Here is a 13,941-nt window from a genome sequence, read left to right on the forward strand (position 1 = left end):
GAAAAATATTCCCTAGGAGAACAGTAGCTATGTGGGCACTGGTAAGTACTGCAAGGACATGAGCATTCTCCACACATTGCAGCAGCTCAGTATTTTCATCTCCCCTCTCATGAAAATCCTAAAGATGTTTTCCTTTGTCGTCTACCAAGAAAAACGAATGCCCCTCACCCTTCCAACGCGTAAAGTTGATCTTTTTCGAAACCTCTTGCTGTCAAACGGGACAAAGCTGCACAAAGCAGGCCCAGGCTGCTGACTGCGTATCAAATAAATGCCAAGATTCCTTTCCCCTTCCTCCAACTTCACTGCGAGCTGCTGACAACTGCCGAAGCACGGGGGGAGGGGAGGGAAGGAAGGAGGGTGACGGCGGGGGAGACACAAGACCTGCAGATGCAGACGAGGCGACTCGAGGTTTGGGGGCGAAGAGAAATCACATTAATGGCAGCTCAACTACAGGCAGACGTGACCCCAGGACGCCTCCCCCGTACAGATAACAACAAAGAAAACAGAGAGGAGGAGGTAGCTGCCCCGGAGAGAGTTCCTGCTCCTCCCCTTACGCTGCTCCCAGCCAAAACAGAGACCGCAATGTAAACAGAGACAAAATGTGCGTGGCGGACAGTGCGGGTGGCAGAGGAGGCCGGCTCCTTCCCTCCCCCTGCACCTGGAGCGCTCCCCTACTCCTACTGCCGCCCACCTGCCCTTGCTTTCGGGGCGAAAAGAGAAGTTATCAAACATCCTAAACACTTTATGTAAACGACATATTTTCCTCTCGCTGATGCCACACCACTTCCTTTTCATACCCTCCTTAGCTCAGAGTTTTTTCTTGAAACAAAACATTGTCTCACAATCCTGTTCTACTCCTCCGAAATCCCTTGGCCTGGAAGAAGCAGCCCCACCAACACCCTGAGGTTATAAAGATTCGGAAGAGGAGGAAAAAACCCAAAACAACACACCGACAAACAATCAAAACAATACCATCTTAGCTCCCGCTCTCACCGCAGTTCCTCAACGGCAAAACCCCCCAGTCGTCACGGGGAGGAGACAGGACGCAGAGCCGCAGCGGGGGACGAGCTATACCCTCACTTTGCCTCCATCCCTCCTCAAGGCTGGAACCTTCTCTCCTGTTCCCCTCGTCACCTCCCCTAATTCCCCACACACCTGCCCCGGGCCCGCAGCAGCTACAACAGCCACCTCTCCTCTCAGCCCTTTTTGGGGCAGAAATTACTCATTACGCAGACGGCGAAAGGACACGGGGGGAGGCGGTGGGGGGGGTCGAGCACAGGAAGGGAAGGACTGGGCTACTGTGGGCGTATGCACTCTCCCCGTCCCGTCCCTCCCCACCCCGCAGAGGCGGGCGGCAGCAAGCCCTCGCCCGTCCCGGCTGCGCGAAAACAACCTTCCCCCTCCCCCCCTCCCCGCGCCTGCGTGCGGGGCCAACGGACAATGGGAACCGGAGCGCCCGGGGAAACGAGGGGAAGGTGAGGGGCCAGTGGGCCGCACTCACCCCCAACCCCACCGCAACTCACCGTCCTGGCTGTCCGACGGCGGCTTCCACACCACACAGCGCAGCCAGGGAGGGCAGTTCTGCTCGCCCTCTATTCCCCGACTCCCTCCTTTTCCCCCCTCACTGCTGGACACTCACCCGCTCTGCAGCGGGCCCCGGACTCTGCGCGGGGCAGCAGCGGCGATACCCCTGCCTGGCGTAAACACAGGCGGGAGAGAGCGGCGGTGGGCCGAGCGGGAGAGCGCCAGCGGGGACGACGGCAGAGGGGAGCGGGAGGCGGCGTTGCGCTGCTGCGGGCCTCACGGCGCAGGGTCCGCGGGTCGCGGCCGGCGGTGTTGGTGTGAGACGGCAGGCGGAGGCGGGGCCCAACAGCTGAGAGGATGTAAACACAGGGTCACGTGACCCGCCCCCGCGGGCGGCCGGCCCCCTCCGCGCCACGGGGCGGGTGCGAGAGGGGGAGCGGGGGAAGGCGAGTTGCGATTGGCTGCGCATCGCCACACCGAGAGCCAATGGGAGGCCGGCATTCACGGTGCTCGTTACCAGTCGCCTGGGGTGAAAGGAGCCGTGGCCGCCCCCTCTAGATCGAGAGGTGCTGCCTGGGGCCGGGTCCGGGCACCTCTGTGTCCGCTGCAGTGCTTCATTTGTCTGCCTTGAGCCGCTGCCCATGGGACGTAGGCTCAGAGTCTCTCAGGGGGGGACTGGGCCTGTTTGTAGGAGAGGTTCAAGTTGCCCACTGCTCACCCGTACTTGTTCAGCTTTCACCGAGCCTCCTGCTTTTATGTCTGTTTTGGTATTTCTTCAAGCAGAGACAAGGGAGAGGCTGGCATGCCTCTTCTGTGGGGCCTATCACAAGAGAAGTCGATCCCCCCCCCCGAGAGAAAGTGCTTAAGGCTTTGATGTTGCCGATACTCTGAGAGATGAGATCGTTTGAAAAACTACTGGGAGAAAGACACATCCCAGGGACAGCTCGAGCTGGGAGAAATCTGGGAAGAGAGGAAGCACTGTGGAAGGAAATAGGCAGGACTAAGTGGAAGTCGAGACAGCCTGGGGGCCCGCTGCAGGCTGGTGAAGCATGAGGTGGCCAAAAAGTATTAGGTGCCCTGGCCTCAAGTGAGGTTTCTAAGGCATTGTCTCATGCTTGGTTTCAAAGGGGGACGGAGGAGTGACATGCAGTTTAGTGACTCAGACATGAAGAATTAAAAGTACACAGGTGTCAGGACTTGCAGCAGCTTGGCTACTTAGTTTTCCATTATGGAATGGGAAACGAGATCAGTATCAGAAAATAGATGATATCCTCATTTATGGAACAGTAAGTTCATATTCACCAAATGATCATCAGGCAAAAGGTTTAACTTTCATGGACCTAAAGATTTAGAGTGGATGTTACAGTAAAAACGTAGGTAAATTGGTGGCATTTACAATGATAATTTAATCTGGAGTGGTTGAGAGTTTAGTGAAATGCAGCTGAGAGACATAAAGTTTTGAGCTTTAGCCAAAGTTTGAGTACCGGTAGAACAGGCTAAGTAAAAGCTCTGAGAGATTAAGTACACAAAAACGTAGCTGGTAAGAGGCCAGCAGTGAGTATTATTCTGTTGGAGTGTGTGGGGTGTGAATACTTGTGGCACACACTTGTAGTAGATGGCAGGGATAGTCTTACAGATGGACATACTGCTGAGGCTGATGCCCCTTTGCATGAGGGAGGCACCGTCCCTGGAGGTGTTCAATAAAAGACTGGATGAGGCACTCGGTGCCATGGGCTGGTTGACTGGATAGGGCTGGGTGCTAGGTTGGACTGGATGATCTTGGAGGTCTCTTCCAACCTGCTTGATTCTATGATTCTATGATTTTGAATTCCATTTTTTCACTGAATAGGTCTTGCCCTCAAATAGTAATCTTAAAATAGTTTTGGATGGCTTTCAATGTTACAGTATCACAGTATCATCAGGGTTGGAAGAGACCTCACAGATCATCAAGTCCAACCCTTTACCACAGAGCTCAAGGCTAGACCATGGCACTGCCTTGAACAGCTCCAGGGACGGCGACTCCACCACCTCCCCAGGCTGCCCATTCCAGTGTCCAATGACTCTCTCAATGAAGAACTTTCTCCTCACCTCCAGCCTAAATCTCCCCTGGCACAGCCTGAGGCTGTGTCCTCTTGTTCTGGTGCTGGCCACCTGAGAGAAGAGAGCAACCTCCTCCTGGCCACAACCACCCTTCAGGTAGTTGTAGACAGCAATGAGGTCACCACTGAGCCTCCTCTTCTCCAGGCTAACCAACCCCAGCTCCCTCAGCCTCTCCTCGTAGGGCTTGTACCTCAGCAGCCATCATGTCATTTCCAAAGGTTTATAGTCAGTAGTCTTTGGGTTTCCCAGAAGACAACTGGATGAGTCCCCAAAGAGTGCCAAACCCAAGCAGCTGCACATCCAACATCAACCCTCTCACAGTTAAGCTGTACTATCAAATCTAGTCATGCATTTAAATGTTGGTTTTAAGTAATTTAAAATGTGATGCCAAGACAGGTACCTGTCTTTCAGATTTCATGTATAGGAGTCACCTGAAAATCTGTATGACATTGAAGAGGGACTATTAAGCCATTATTCGCTTTCAAAAAGTTCTACATTTTCTGTATAACTACTTTGATTCTTTTTCTTTTAGAATTTTTATTTTCTCATGACTCATGATGTAAAAAGAGAGGTCTTCCTACAGTGTTTCTGATTTCTGCCATTTGTAGCTTGGCTCAGAAGTATATTAGGATACAAAATGAGTGTGTCAGCAGAAAGTGTCATATATTATCACCTCTGTCCTACTCATTGATGGTAAACTGCAAGCACGAGACACTCTCCATGGAAATGTGTTGATTTGTCTCTAGCTGTAGCTGACAGTGAGTCAACAACAGACTCTTTATGTCATCTTTTTCTTAAGTCAATAGGGTGTTTTGCTAAATTTATAATGTTATTTTTTTAGAACCAACACAATCCTTTGAACTGAGAAAAAATCAGAGCCACCATAATCAGTAATTTGAGTTCAAAGCCTGTGAGTTTCCCTGGAATAAGTCAGGTTGGAAGGAAGTTACTGTATTTTGCATCTTAAATGATAGCAAAAAAAATTATTCTGAAATTAGTGAATGTCAGGAATCTGCCTGTAATTTTGGCTGATTCTGTTAACCAAATATGGAACAATAGGAAATATAGTTTCTGTGAGTTAACATGTAACTTGTAGAGCCACTTTTCTGTCTATGGGCTGATAATATATTATTAGTCCACTTACTGAAGGCAGTTGGCCTGTGCAGTAATTTCAGAGGCTTTTAAGACCAGCCATTTACTTAGAGTGACAACCTATTAGGTATCTATTTCTTACATGCTGCTTTTCTCCTTAAGTAGGGAAGATGAGGAATTCTATCTGCATACTGTAAATCTGTCAAAAATCCAAATGCCTCTGGTTTCATTTCTAGCACATTTAATATTCTAGCAAAGTGAGAAGGTTAACTTTATGTGATTTTTTTCCCCCTTAGAGAATCTAAATCTCTTAGTAGGATGGAGTTGTTACAGACATTAATTTAGTCTTCTTTTTGGCTCCATCAAACCATCCTCTATTAAGAGACTACCAAAAAGACAAGGATATAATAATTTCTTTTATAGAAATCAGAATTAATGTTCTGTTTGTTTGGTTTTTTTTCCCTAATTTTTAGTTACTCAACATTTTAAATAGTGTTTTTTTTTCTTTAAGTAACAGAGAATACATTAGATAAAACAGACTTACCAGAAGATTTGTGCTTAATATTCAGCATGCAGATTGCTGTACATAATGTCACAGCCTACTCCAGCCTCCTCAAAAAAAAACCAACCAAACAAACAACAATTGATGTTTTCTTTCCCAATTTGGCAGAGATTGGACACCTTTGTTTTTAATGTTTGGTTTTGCATTTGGGATGAGGTAATTGACTATTATTACATCTTTGATACATGTGCGGGTGGCTGGGTCAGTGAAAGTTCATAACTGTGTCTGAGGAACACATTGTTTATTAAGGTAAATGAAACTGGATTGTTAAAGGAGATGATCTCTGGAACAGATCTGTTCTCAACCAATTAAATGAAGTGCTTTCCTACAATCCCCCCCCCCCCCCCCCCCTTTGGCTCTATGCTACACCTTTAGGTATACAATAAAAGGAAGCAAATGACCTGAATGTTCTGTGTGTGGTTTTTTCCCTCTGGCTCTTTGAGCAGCAGGAAGAAAGGTAAAAATTATGAGACATTAGTGAAGATAACCACCATTGATATTAGTTAAGTGAATGTGGCTGTGTGGAGCAATTGTGTATGAGTGAACTCTATGGCAGTAGGAAGTATTGTGTCACAACTTTATGACAGGTAGAAGAAGATTCAGAGTAGAGTGAAGGAAAAAAAAATATGGATTAAAGGACATAGCAGGAAACAAAAGGTGAGAGAGAAAGAAGTAAAGGGATATTACATGAAACTGAGAAAAGAAGTAAAGGGATATGACATGAAACTGAGATCTGAGAAGCTACAGAGGGTTACAGAAAATAGCTGATAAGAACAGTGAATACAAAGATCAAGATTTTAAGGGGTTTTGGTTTTGTGTTTGTTTTGTTTTTTTCTTTCCAGCTGTTTCTGCAGCTGTTTCCACTAACACTAACTTCAAGGTATTTTCTGCCCTCAGCTAGTCTTGTACAAAACCATATAGATTGATGCACAGCTAGACCCTAGGGTCTGCATCACTAGCACATCGGATTGAAACTGGATGGTCTTTGAAGTCCCTTCCAACCCTGAAAATGCTGTGTTTCACTTTTGACAGGAATGGTGACCACTGGGTATCAGGGAGCAGCAAGAGCAGGACTCTAAGATTAAAGGTGAACCAAGAGCTGAGAGCAGCCACAGCATGGGATGAACAGTGCCCTCGTTGCCAGGACACAGTCTAATGTACCTGAGCTGGATAAGCAAAGCAGGGTGGTAACAGCACCAGATCCTATGAACAGTTCAGGTCTCATAAGGCAAAAGCCGGACAGTAAGCCAGATCCAAGGTGAATCCAGGAAATCTGACAAGAGAGGGATGGTCATAATAGATACACCTACAGCATAGAACAACCTGAGGCCAAGTGGATCTTCTGGGGCTGTGGGCAGGAGTTGTGAGTGGAAATCCCAGGGCTAGCTCATCAAGACCCTCACAGCCTATTGGTGCCCTTAGCCCTGACATTTTTCTTTCCAGCTGATCAAGCCCAAATGGAGCTCTTTTCATGACAAAATTTGGCAGCCAAAGTTTCCAGTGAATACTTGACTGCAGGGTATAATAACCAGATTAAGATTGTAGTGATTAGTCATGTTTAAGGTACATCAAGTTAAAAAGCTTCTGATTGTTTCAGATAACCTTAGGTAAGCATTAGGTCTCTAGTGGAAATTGCACATCTGACTGTGAAGAAACAGGTTTGTAATCTTTCTTTGGCATAATGTATCTACCTTAATATGGGAGACAAAGGCAAGTAAACAGACCAGTGCTTGTGTTAAGCTTTGAGCAAGTGCTGAAGGCCAATGTTTCCCCTATTTTGCATATTGGCAATAGCAGAAGGTCTTGTTAAAGCCAACCCAGACTTGCATGCAACTACAGGACTGAGCGTTTTGTACTCTAGCCGATCCGAGTAAGTGCCTAAGTCTCTGCCCTTTAAATAATGTGAGGGATTGTTTCATCTTGATCCCTGTCTGTCCTCAAGTTTTCTGCCAAATCAAAATATTTGGCAATAAGCCAGCTATAAATCTTCATGGGCATTCCAAGACTAAATGTTTCATGCAATCTCTAGTTTTTCCTCCTATTACATTTTAAAAATCCATTGAAGAAGGCCCAGGTATGAGAGAGGAAAATTAATTTCATTGCCCTTTTTTTTTATATATTTGCTGATAGTCTTCTATATTTCAAAATTTGCCCGAATCTTTAGAGGAATAGTTAAGAACAGAAACGAAAAAGGAATTACAGTAATTTCCTGGACCTCAGCTGTGAAGAGGAGTGTGTAGAAGCTTCAAAGTTTTAGGTCCTGTAGACCTTAACAGAGTGGCTTCGGCTCCTTGTGTTATGTTGGTATGGTGCTGCTGCAAGTGACCCTGAGGCTGTCTTTTTCATGGCCTTTCATTTGGTGCTATCTTTACTATCAGTGACATTAATAATGTCAATGTATTACCTTTCTTTATTCTGACTTTCTACCTTGCAGCCAAGAGGGATCATTTCAGAAGATAACAATTACTCTTCTTTATTCTGTCAATTAAATTCAAGAGAAGTCCTACAAAAGCTTCATTTTACTTCATTCACTGATTCCTTTAACATATTAGAATTAATATTTTTTGATCACAGGCAACAGAAACAAAGAAAGTATGTGGTTCCACTGTTTGCATGCCTTTTTAAACTGGTTTAGCTCTTGCAGAAAAGCAACACCATTCACTGCAGTCAGAACTTGGAAAGCAAAAGCACAATCTGATACTGAGTCCAGACTGTAATAAGCACTTGGGTTTTGACTCAGAGCTGCAGGAAACTTTAATGTCTGAAGACATTTATAGTAAGAGGATGAAAGATGCTCTTCATTTCACTGAAAGGGAAAGACATGGAAACACTGGATGGGAAAGACCCAGCATTCAAACAGTGCCAATTGCCTTCTTAGTGAGATATGATGTCCACCTTCCATCATGGAAGGATGTGCATCTGGCTTGCTATAACCACTTTGCAAAGCTTGCAAAGTTACTCAATACCTACATTTTATCTGAAGCCATAAAAAACATAGTGTGCAGTTTGAAGCTAGCTAGAATGTTTTGGTGAGAAGAACTAGATTACAGGCTATGAAAAGAAAACAATGGTGATGTCTACTGCACTCATAGGCTTGCTGAGATGTATAAGAACAAGAAGACAAACATAGATAACGGAGTTGCTCTCTGGGCTTTGGGCTGCATCTCTCTCTCTAACTTAACCTGCTGTCTCTGTGATTAATCTACCTGCTTCCTAACCCCCTGGCCGACCCTCCAATCTTCCTTGGACACAAGGAAACATCTGGGGTAAGGTAGAGAGGAGTGGGAAAAGGTGGAAGGGTGGTTGAGAGCCCCTCCTGGGGACTCAGGTTTCTGAGAGGGCTGTTGTGTTTCTGTATTACCTTTTACCTTATATATTTCTGTATATAACTGTATATATTGTAAATCTCTGCTTGTATACTGTGCTAAGCTGTAAATAGAAAGCTTCATTCAATTTCCAGAGCTACTGAGGCTCGTCTGGGTGATTTTCCAAAGTGGGGGTGGGGGGTGGGTAACACCCAAACCATCACACTTAGTAAATCTAAATGAAAATACTCTCTCTGGTAAACTTCTTCCTCAATTCTTCCCCTTTACTCTGCTCTTGTCAGAACCCACCTGGAGTCCTGTGTGCAGTTCTGGAGCCCCCAACACAGGAAGGACATCGAACTCTTGGAGAGAGTCCAGAGGAGGGCCACGAAGATGCTTAGAGGTCTGGAGAACCTCTGCTATGAGGACAGGCTACAAGAGCTGGGGCTTTTCAGCCTACAGAAGAGAAGGCTTTGGGGAGACCTTATAGTAGCCTTCTAGTATCTGAAGTGGGCTAAGGGGGGACTATTTATAAGGACTTGTAAAGACAGGATGAGAGGTAATAGGTTTAAACTGGCAGAGGGAAGATTTAAACTAGATGTTAGGAAAGGTTACTTTCCAGTGAGGGTGGTGAGACACTGGCACAGGTTGCCCAGGCAGTAGATGCTCCCTCCCTGAAGGTGTTAAAAGCCAGGTTGGACGAGACCTTGAGCGACCTGTTCTATTGGCAGATGTCCCTGCCTATGGTGAAGGGTTGGAACTGGGTGATCTTTGAGGTCCTTTCCAACCTAAGCCATTCTATGATTTAAGCACCCTGTAAATATTCAGCATTATCCTTGCATGCTTTTTTCCCCCCAGTGGTCACAAGAAGTCAGTAACATCCATAAGTGCTGTTACTGCAGAAGTCAGTAAACCTCAAAATAGCTTTGTTATTACTTTGGCTAATAATAGAGTGTCAAGTTTTGGGGAACAGAGAATGTCATTATATGGTTTTATTACTGCGTCTCACCTGCGTAGCTTGGCTGTAGCTTGACAATGCTCCCTTTTAATGGATCAAATAGCTTCTGACCTTATGATATTGATGCTCTCTGCTGACTACTCTTCTGGTTTTGCAAGAGCGGTTAGCAGAAACAAAGTCATTTGTTAGCACAAAGGAGGGAGGGAGTTGTGTTGCAGTACCCTTAATTGTTACTAATTTTCAGTGAGACCTTGGATCTGTCATAGTGCTCAGATTCTCTGAAATACCTTATTTATGGCAGTCCTGTACTGAGGAATGGTTACTGAAAATCTGCAGAGATACTTGTGCTTATTCAGCATCCTGCCCTTCTCCCTGGGATATCAACAGCAGAGAGCTTGGCTTCAGCTTGTTTTTAGTTTTCTTCACAGTGTAATTAGGAGAGCAGCATTGTAATGCTGGCAAAACCCAAAAGCACCCAGATCTGAAACACTTCAAAATGACTGGGAAGAACCTAAACTAAATGGATGGTATGATTCTTCCTCCTTCAAACAGAAGGTCATCTCTAGTTCTCTATGAGGACTTGGATCTGCCAATCGATTCATGTGAAGTAAACGCCTTTACCCATGGAGAAAATAAAGGCCTGTGACATTCATTACTTCTGCCATATTTAATACCAAAGACTTTAATGGGAGCTGAAAGATAATGTTTAATACAATTAAATAACAGTGAAGTAATGATACTTTTCATTCCCATAGCTTTTCAATTTAAAGATAATTATTTCCCCAGATCTCTGTAGAATAGGCATGTATCATTATCCTTATTTTATAGAGAGTACAATGAAGCACAGCAAGGTTAAACAAATTTTTCAGAATTAGACAAAAAAAAAAAACCTAAGGAAACCCAAGAATAGTACTCTAATTCCTTGTCATCTTGTTCTCTACTCTTTTCACATGATCAGTCATTATTAAGTTGTCATCTGAAGCACCTTTTAACAGGTTAAACCCATGAAGAATTTAAATGAAAGGCTTCTAAACTTCACCTAGGAGATGAAGTACCAAGAGAGGGGTTATAAAAAGCACAGTGCTCAAGATGAGATTTGTCAGGTATACACAAAGTCCCCACTGTGCTGCTCTGTTTGGGGGCAAGTTTCTTATGGACTCTCTTTTTATATATGGGGCCATGAATAAAACTCAAAATGTGGTTATGTGGCAGCAATGCCTGCTTGTGGTACTGCCTGGTTACTCTAAGAACAAGTTTCCTGCTGCTGGAGGAAGCCTGAAATGCTGATGATGTCCTCTGGTAGCTGTTGTACTACAAGCCTCACATTTTCCACAAGGTGAAGGAGAGTGATCTGAAATTCATGGCACACAGGGGCAGAGCTCTTGGCCTTTCTCTGAGCCCTCCTTTTAATTTGCTTGTGCCTGATGATGGGGAGTTGGGCAAAACAAGGAGACTCTTTTTTTTTTTTCATTTGTTGATAGATCATACCAGATTTTGGGGACTACAAGGTGAAACTGCTAGAAGCAATACAGCCTCCTGGCAAAATTGTATGGTAGATATCTTGCCAGTTTAGACAGCCTTAAAAACATCAGAATCAACACTGAAAGTCAGTGGTTTGCTTTTGGTTTGTTGTTGGTTGTTTTTTTCCAGGGGAAAAAATACTGTAACATTAAACTGTATAGGCAGTGTACTAAACAGGGTGCCTCAAGTGAGTAAAAAAATTACAGTCCTGACATTTCTGTTTAGATTTGTCTTTAGGGGATGACATTTGGATTAGTCCAAAAGCTGTTTTTATGATATTTTAATTTATTTTTTTTGCAAATTTCTTCTACAGCAAAATTTAGCTACTTTCACCAGCCATCACTGCAAGTTGCCAAGAAAGTGCCAGAATTCTTCTCAGTAAATCTGTTTCTACAAATTTGACTCAGGTAGAAAGAAAAATAGTGGTGTTTTTTTTTTCAAGGAAAATGAGTTTTCTGGCTAAAGGGAAAAATATTAAGGGATTTGGAAAGAAAACCCTAAAAAAGCTTCAGGCTGAAGGTGATTTAGTTTCACCTCTGTAATCTTTAAAGGATATTGTTTGTATCCTTGTAGTAAATTCGAATCAGTGGCGAGAAAAAATGCTTTACACCTGCCAAATATTTTTGTGAGAGATGAGGATGAAAAGATTGCTACACCCTGTGAAATCAGTGCTGGGACCAGGGTTGTTGAACATCTTTGTCAGTGATATGGACAGAGGAATCAGTGCACCCTCAGCAAGTTTGCAGATGGCACCAAGCTGTGTGGCACAGTCACCTTGCTAGAGGGAAGGGATCCATCCAGAGGGATCTGCACAGGCTGAAGAGGTGTGCCCAGGCCAACCTAATGACATTCAACAAGGCCAAGTGTAAGGTCCTGCACTTGGGTTGGCACAATCCCAAGCACAACTCCAGACTGGGTGGCAGATGGCTGAGAGCAGCCCTGAGGAACAGGACCTGGGAGTCTGGGGTGATGAAAAGCTCAACTGGAGCCTGCAGTGTGAGTGCAGCCCAGACAGCAACCTTGTGCTGGGCTGCAGCAAGAGCAGTGTGGGCAGCAGGGCAAGGGAGGGGAATCTGCCCCTTGGCTCTGCTCTCCTCAGACCCCACCTGGAGTACTGTGTGCAGTTCTAGAGCCCTCAACACAAGAAGGACATGGAAGTGTTGGAGCCAATTCAGAGGAGGCCACCAAGATGCTCAGTGGGGCTGCAGCAGCTCTGCTCTGAGGACAGGCTACAAGAGTTGGGGCTCTGCAGCCTGGAGAAGAGAAGGCTTGGAGGAGACCTTGGAGTGGCCTTCCCGTATCTGAAGGGGGCTACAGGACGGCTGGGGAGGCACTACTGACAAGGTCTTGTAATGACAGGTCAAGGGGGAATGGGTTTAAACTGGCCGGGGGAAGATTTAAACTGGATGTTAGGAAGAAGCTGTTTGCAGTGAGGGTGGTGAGACACTGGCACAGGTTGCCCAGGGAGATTGGCTGCTCCCTCCCTTGGAGGTGTTCAAGGCCAGGCTGGATGAGGCCTTGTGTGCATCCTTAGGTTAGATGTTGCAAGGAAGTTCTTTACTGAACAGGCTGCCCAGGGAGGTGTTTAAAAGGAGAGTGGATGTGGTGCTTGACGCTATGGTCTAGTGATGAAGGCTGCTGGGATGAAGGTTGGACTGGATAATGCTGGTGGTCCTTTCCAACCACAGTGATTCATTGTGATCAGCTCTTGTGCTGAGGGATTTGGCTTAGTCAAAGACTTGTCAGTGTGAAACTAATGATTGGACTTGAGGATCTGGAAGGTCTTTTCCAATCTAAGAAATGCTCTGATTCTGTGAGATCATTGAGTCCAACCCCCCAGCCAAAGAGGAATCACCTAGGGCAGGTCCAGTAGGAACATGTATAGGCAGGTTTGAAAGCCAATTGCTGCATTCTAAGTACATAAAGGGACTGTGATTCTGTGTTTACATCTCTTTCTGTGTTGAATAAAAACACTTTTGAGTGGATTTTCACTTCATGGGAGAGTTTTTTGAAGAGACCAAGATAAAGCTAGGTACAGAAGAATAATGAGAAGAAAAGAATTACAAGCTTAGACATCGCTTGGGAAGCATAGTTTCCGTGAGAACATGATCACAAAAAATCAATTTGATCCCCTTTTGCTGGGATTTATCATGTGTAATGTAGCAGACCTAAGTCCAGACTGTGTTGCAGAGCCTCTGTTCTTTGACTGACTTCTGTCACGACCTATGTGCATTTTTTCTCCAGTCCTCAGAATGAATCCTTCCATTTTCAGTGATTGCAGAAGCCCTAATTCAGAACTTGCAGTTCTAGGACTAGTCAAACTTCTAAGTCCACTGCTGCAGGGACTTAGTGAAGGTCATTCAGGATCTTTATAAGGCACACTGGAATATGTCACAGATGGGAAGAACAAATATGTAGACATTTCTGTTCATTTGGAAAAGGATTTTGTCTGCAAGCATAATGCCATTAATTTTCCCTCTCTTGAAGTTGTTCTATAAGTAGAAAATGTCAAAAGGCAAAACCCTGAGGAAACCATTGGGGTATGATTTCTTTTACATTTAAATATAGTGTTCAGGAGAGGCAATACACTTGCTAAAAGGGTAGGTGTTTTAATCTGAAGGAAAAATGGAAAGCATGCTGCAAGAGACTTGAAAACAAATTCATCACTTCACACATTAGGCTATCTAGAGATGAGATTTTGGCACAGCGTTTGAGGATAAATGGCATGTCTATTTGATCAAAGGAGTTGTTGGAGATTAGCTGAATATTAAATATGGAAATATACTCTCCTCTAACAGGTATGTAATTGGAAAGAATGATCAAAGTATCCTTTCAAATCTCTAGTCAGATACTAAGTATGCATTTTCCAGTGTAAAGAA

General features: G+C 44.8%; 1 protein-coding gene across 3 annotated transcripts in view; it reads right to left on the reverse strand.

Moving 5' to 3' along the window:
* Positions 1-1,880, reverse strand: part of PCMTD1 (protein-L-isoaspartate (D-aspartate) O-methyltransferase domain containing 1) — a 37,231-nt gene extending 35,351 nt beyond the window's left edge. Inside the window, exon 1 of one of the 3 annotated variants that reach the window (XM_064170460.1) lies at positions 1,640-1,880. The gene's annotated coding sequence lies outside the window, so the exon portion shown is untranslated. The other 2 variants (XM_064170463.1, XM_064170461.1) reach the window with 2 other exon arrangements.
* Positions 1,881-13,941: the final 12,061 nt, after the last annotated feature.

This window comes from Pogoniulus pusillus, chromosome 34 (genome assembly GCF_015220805.1).
Source record: "Pogoniulus pusillus isolate bPogPus1 chromosome 34, bPogPus1.pri, whole genome shotgun sequence".
NCBI lineage: Eukaryota > Metazoa > Chordata > Aves > Piciformes > Lybiidae > Pogoniulus > Pogoniulus pusillus.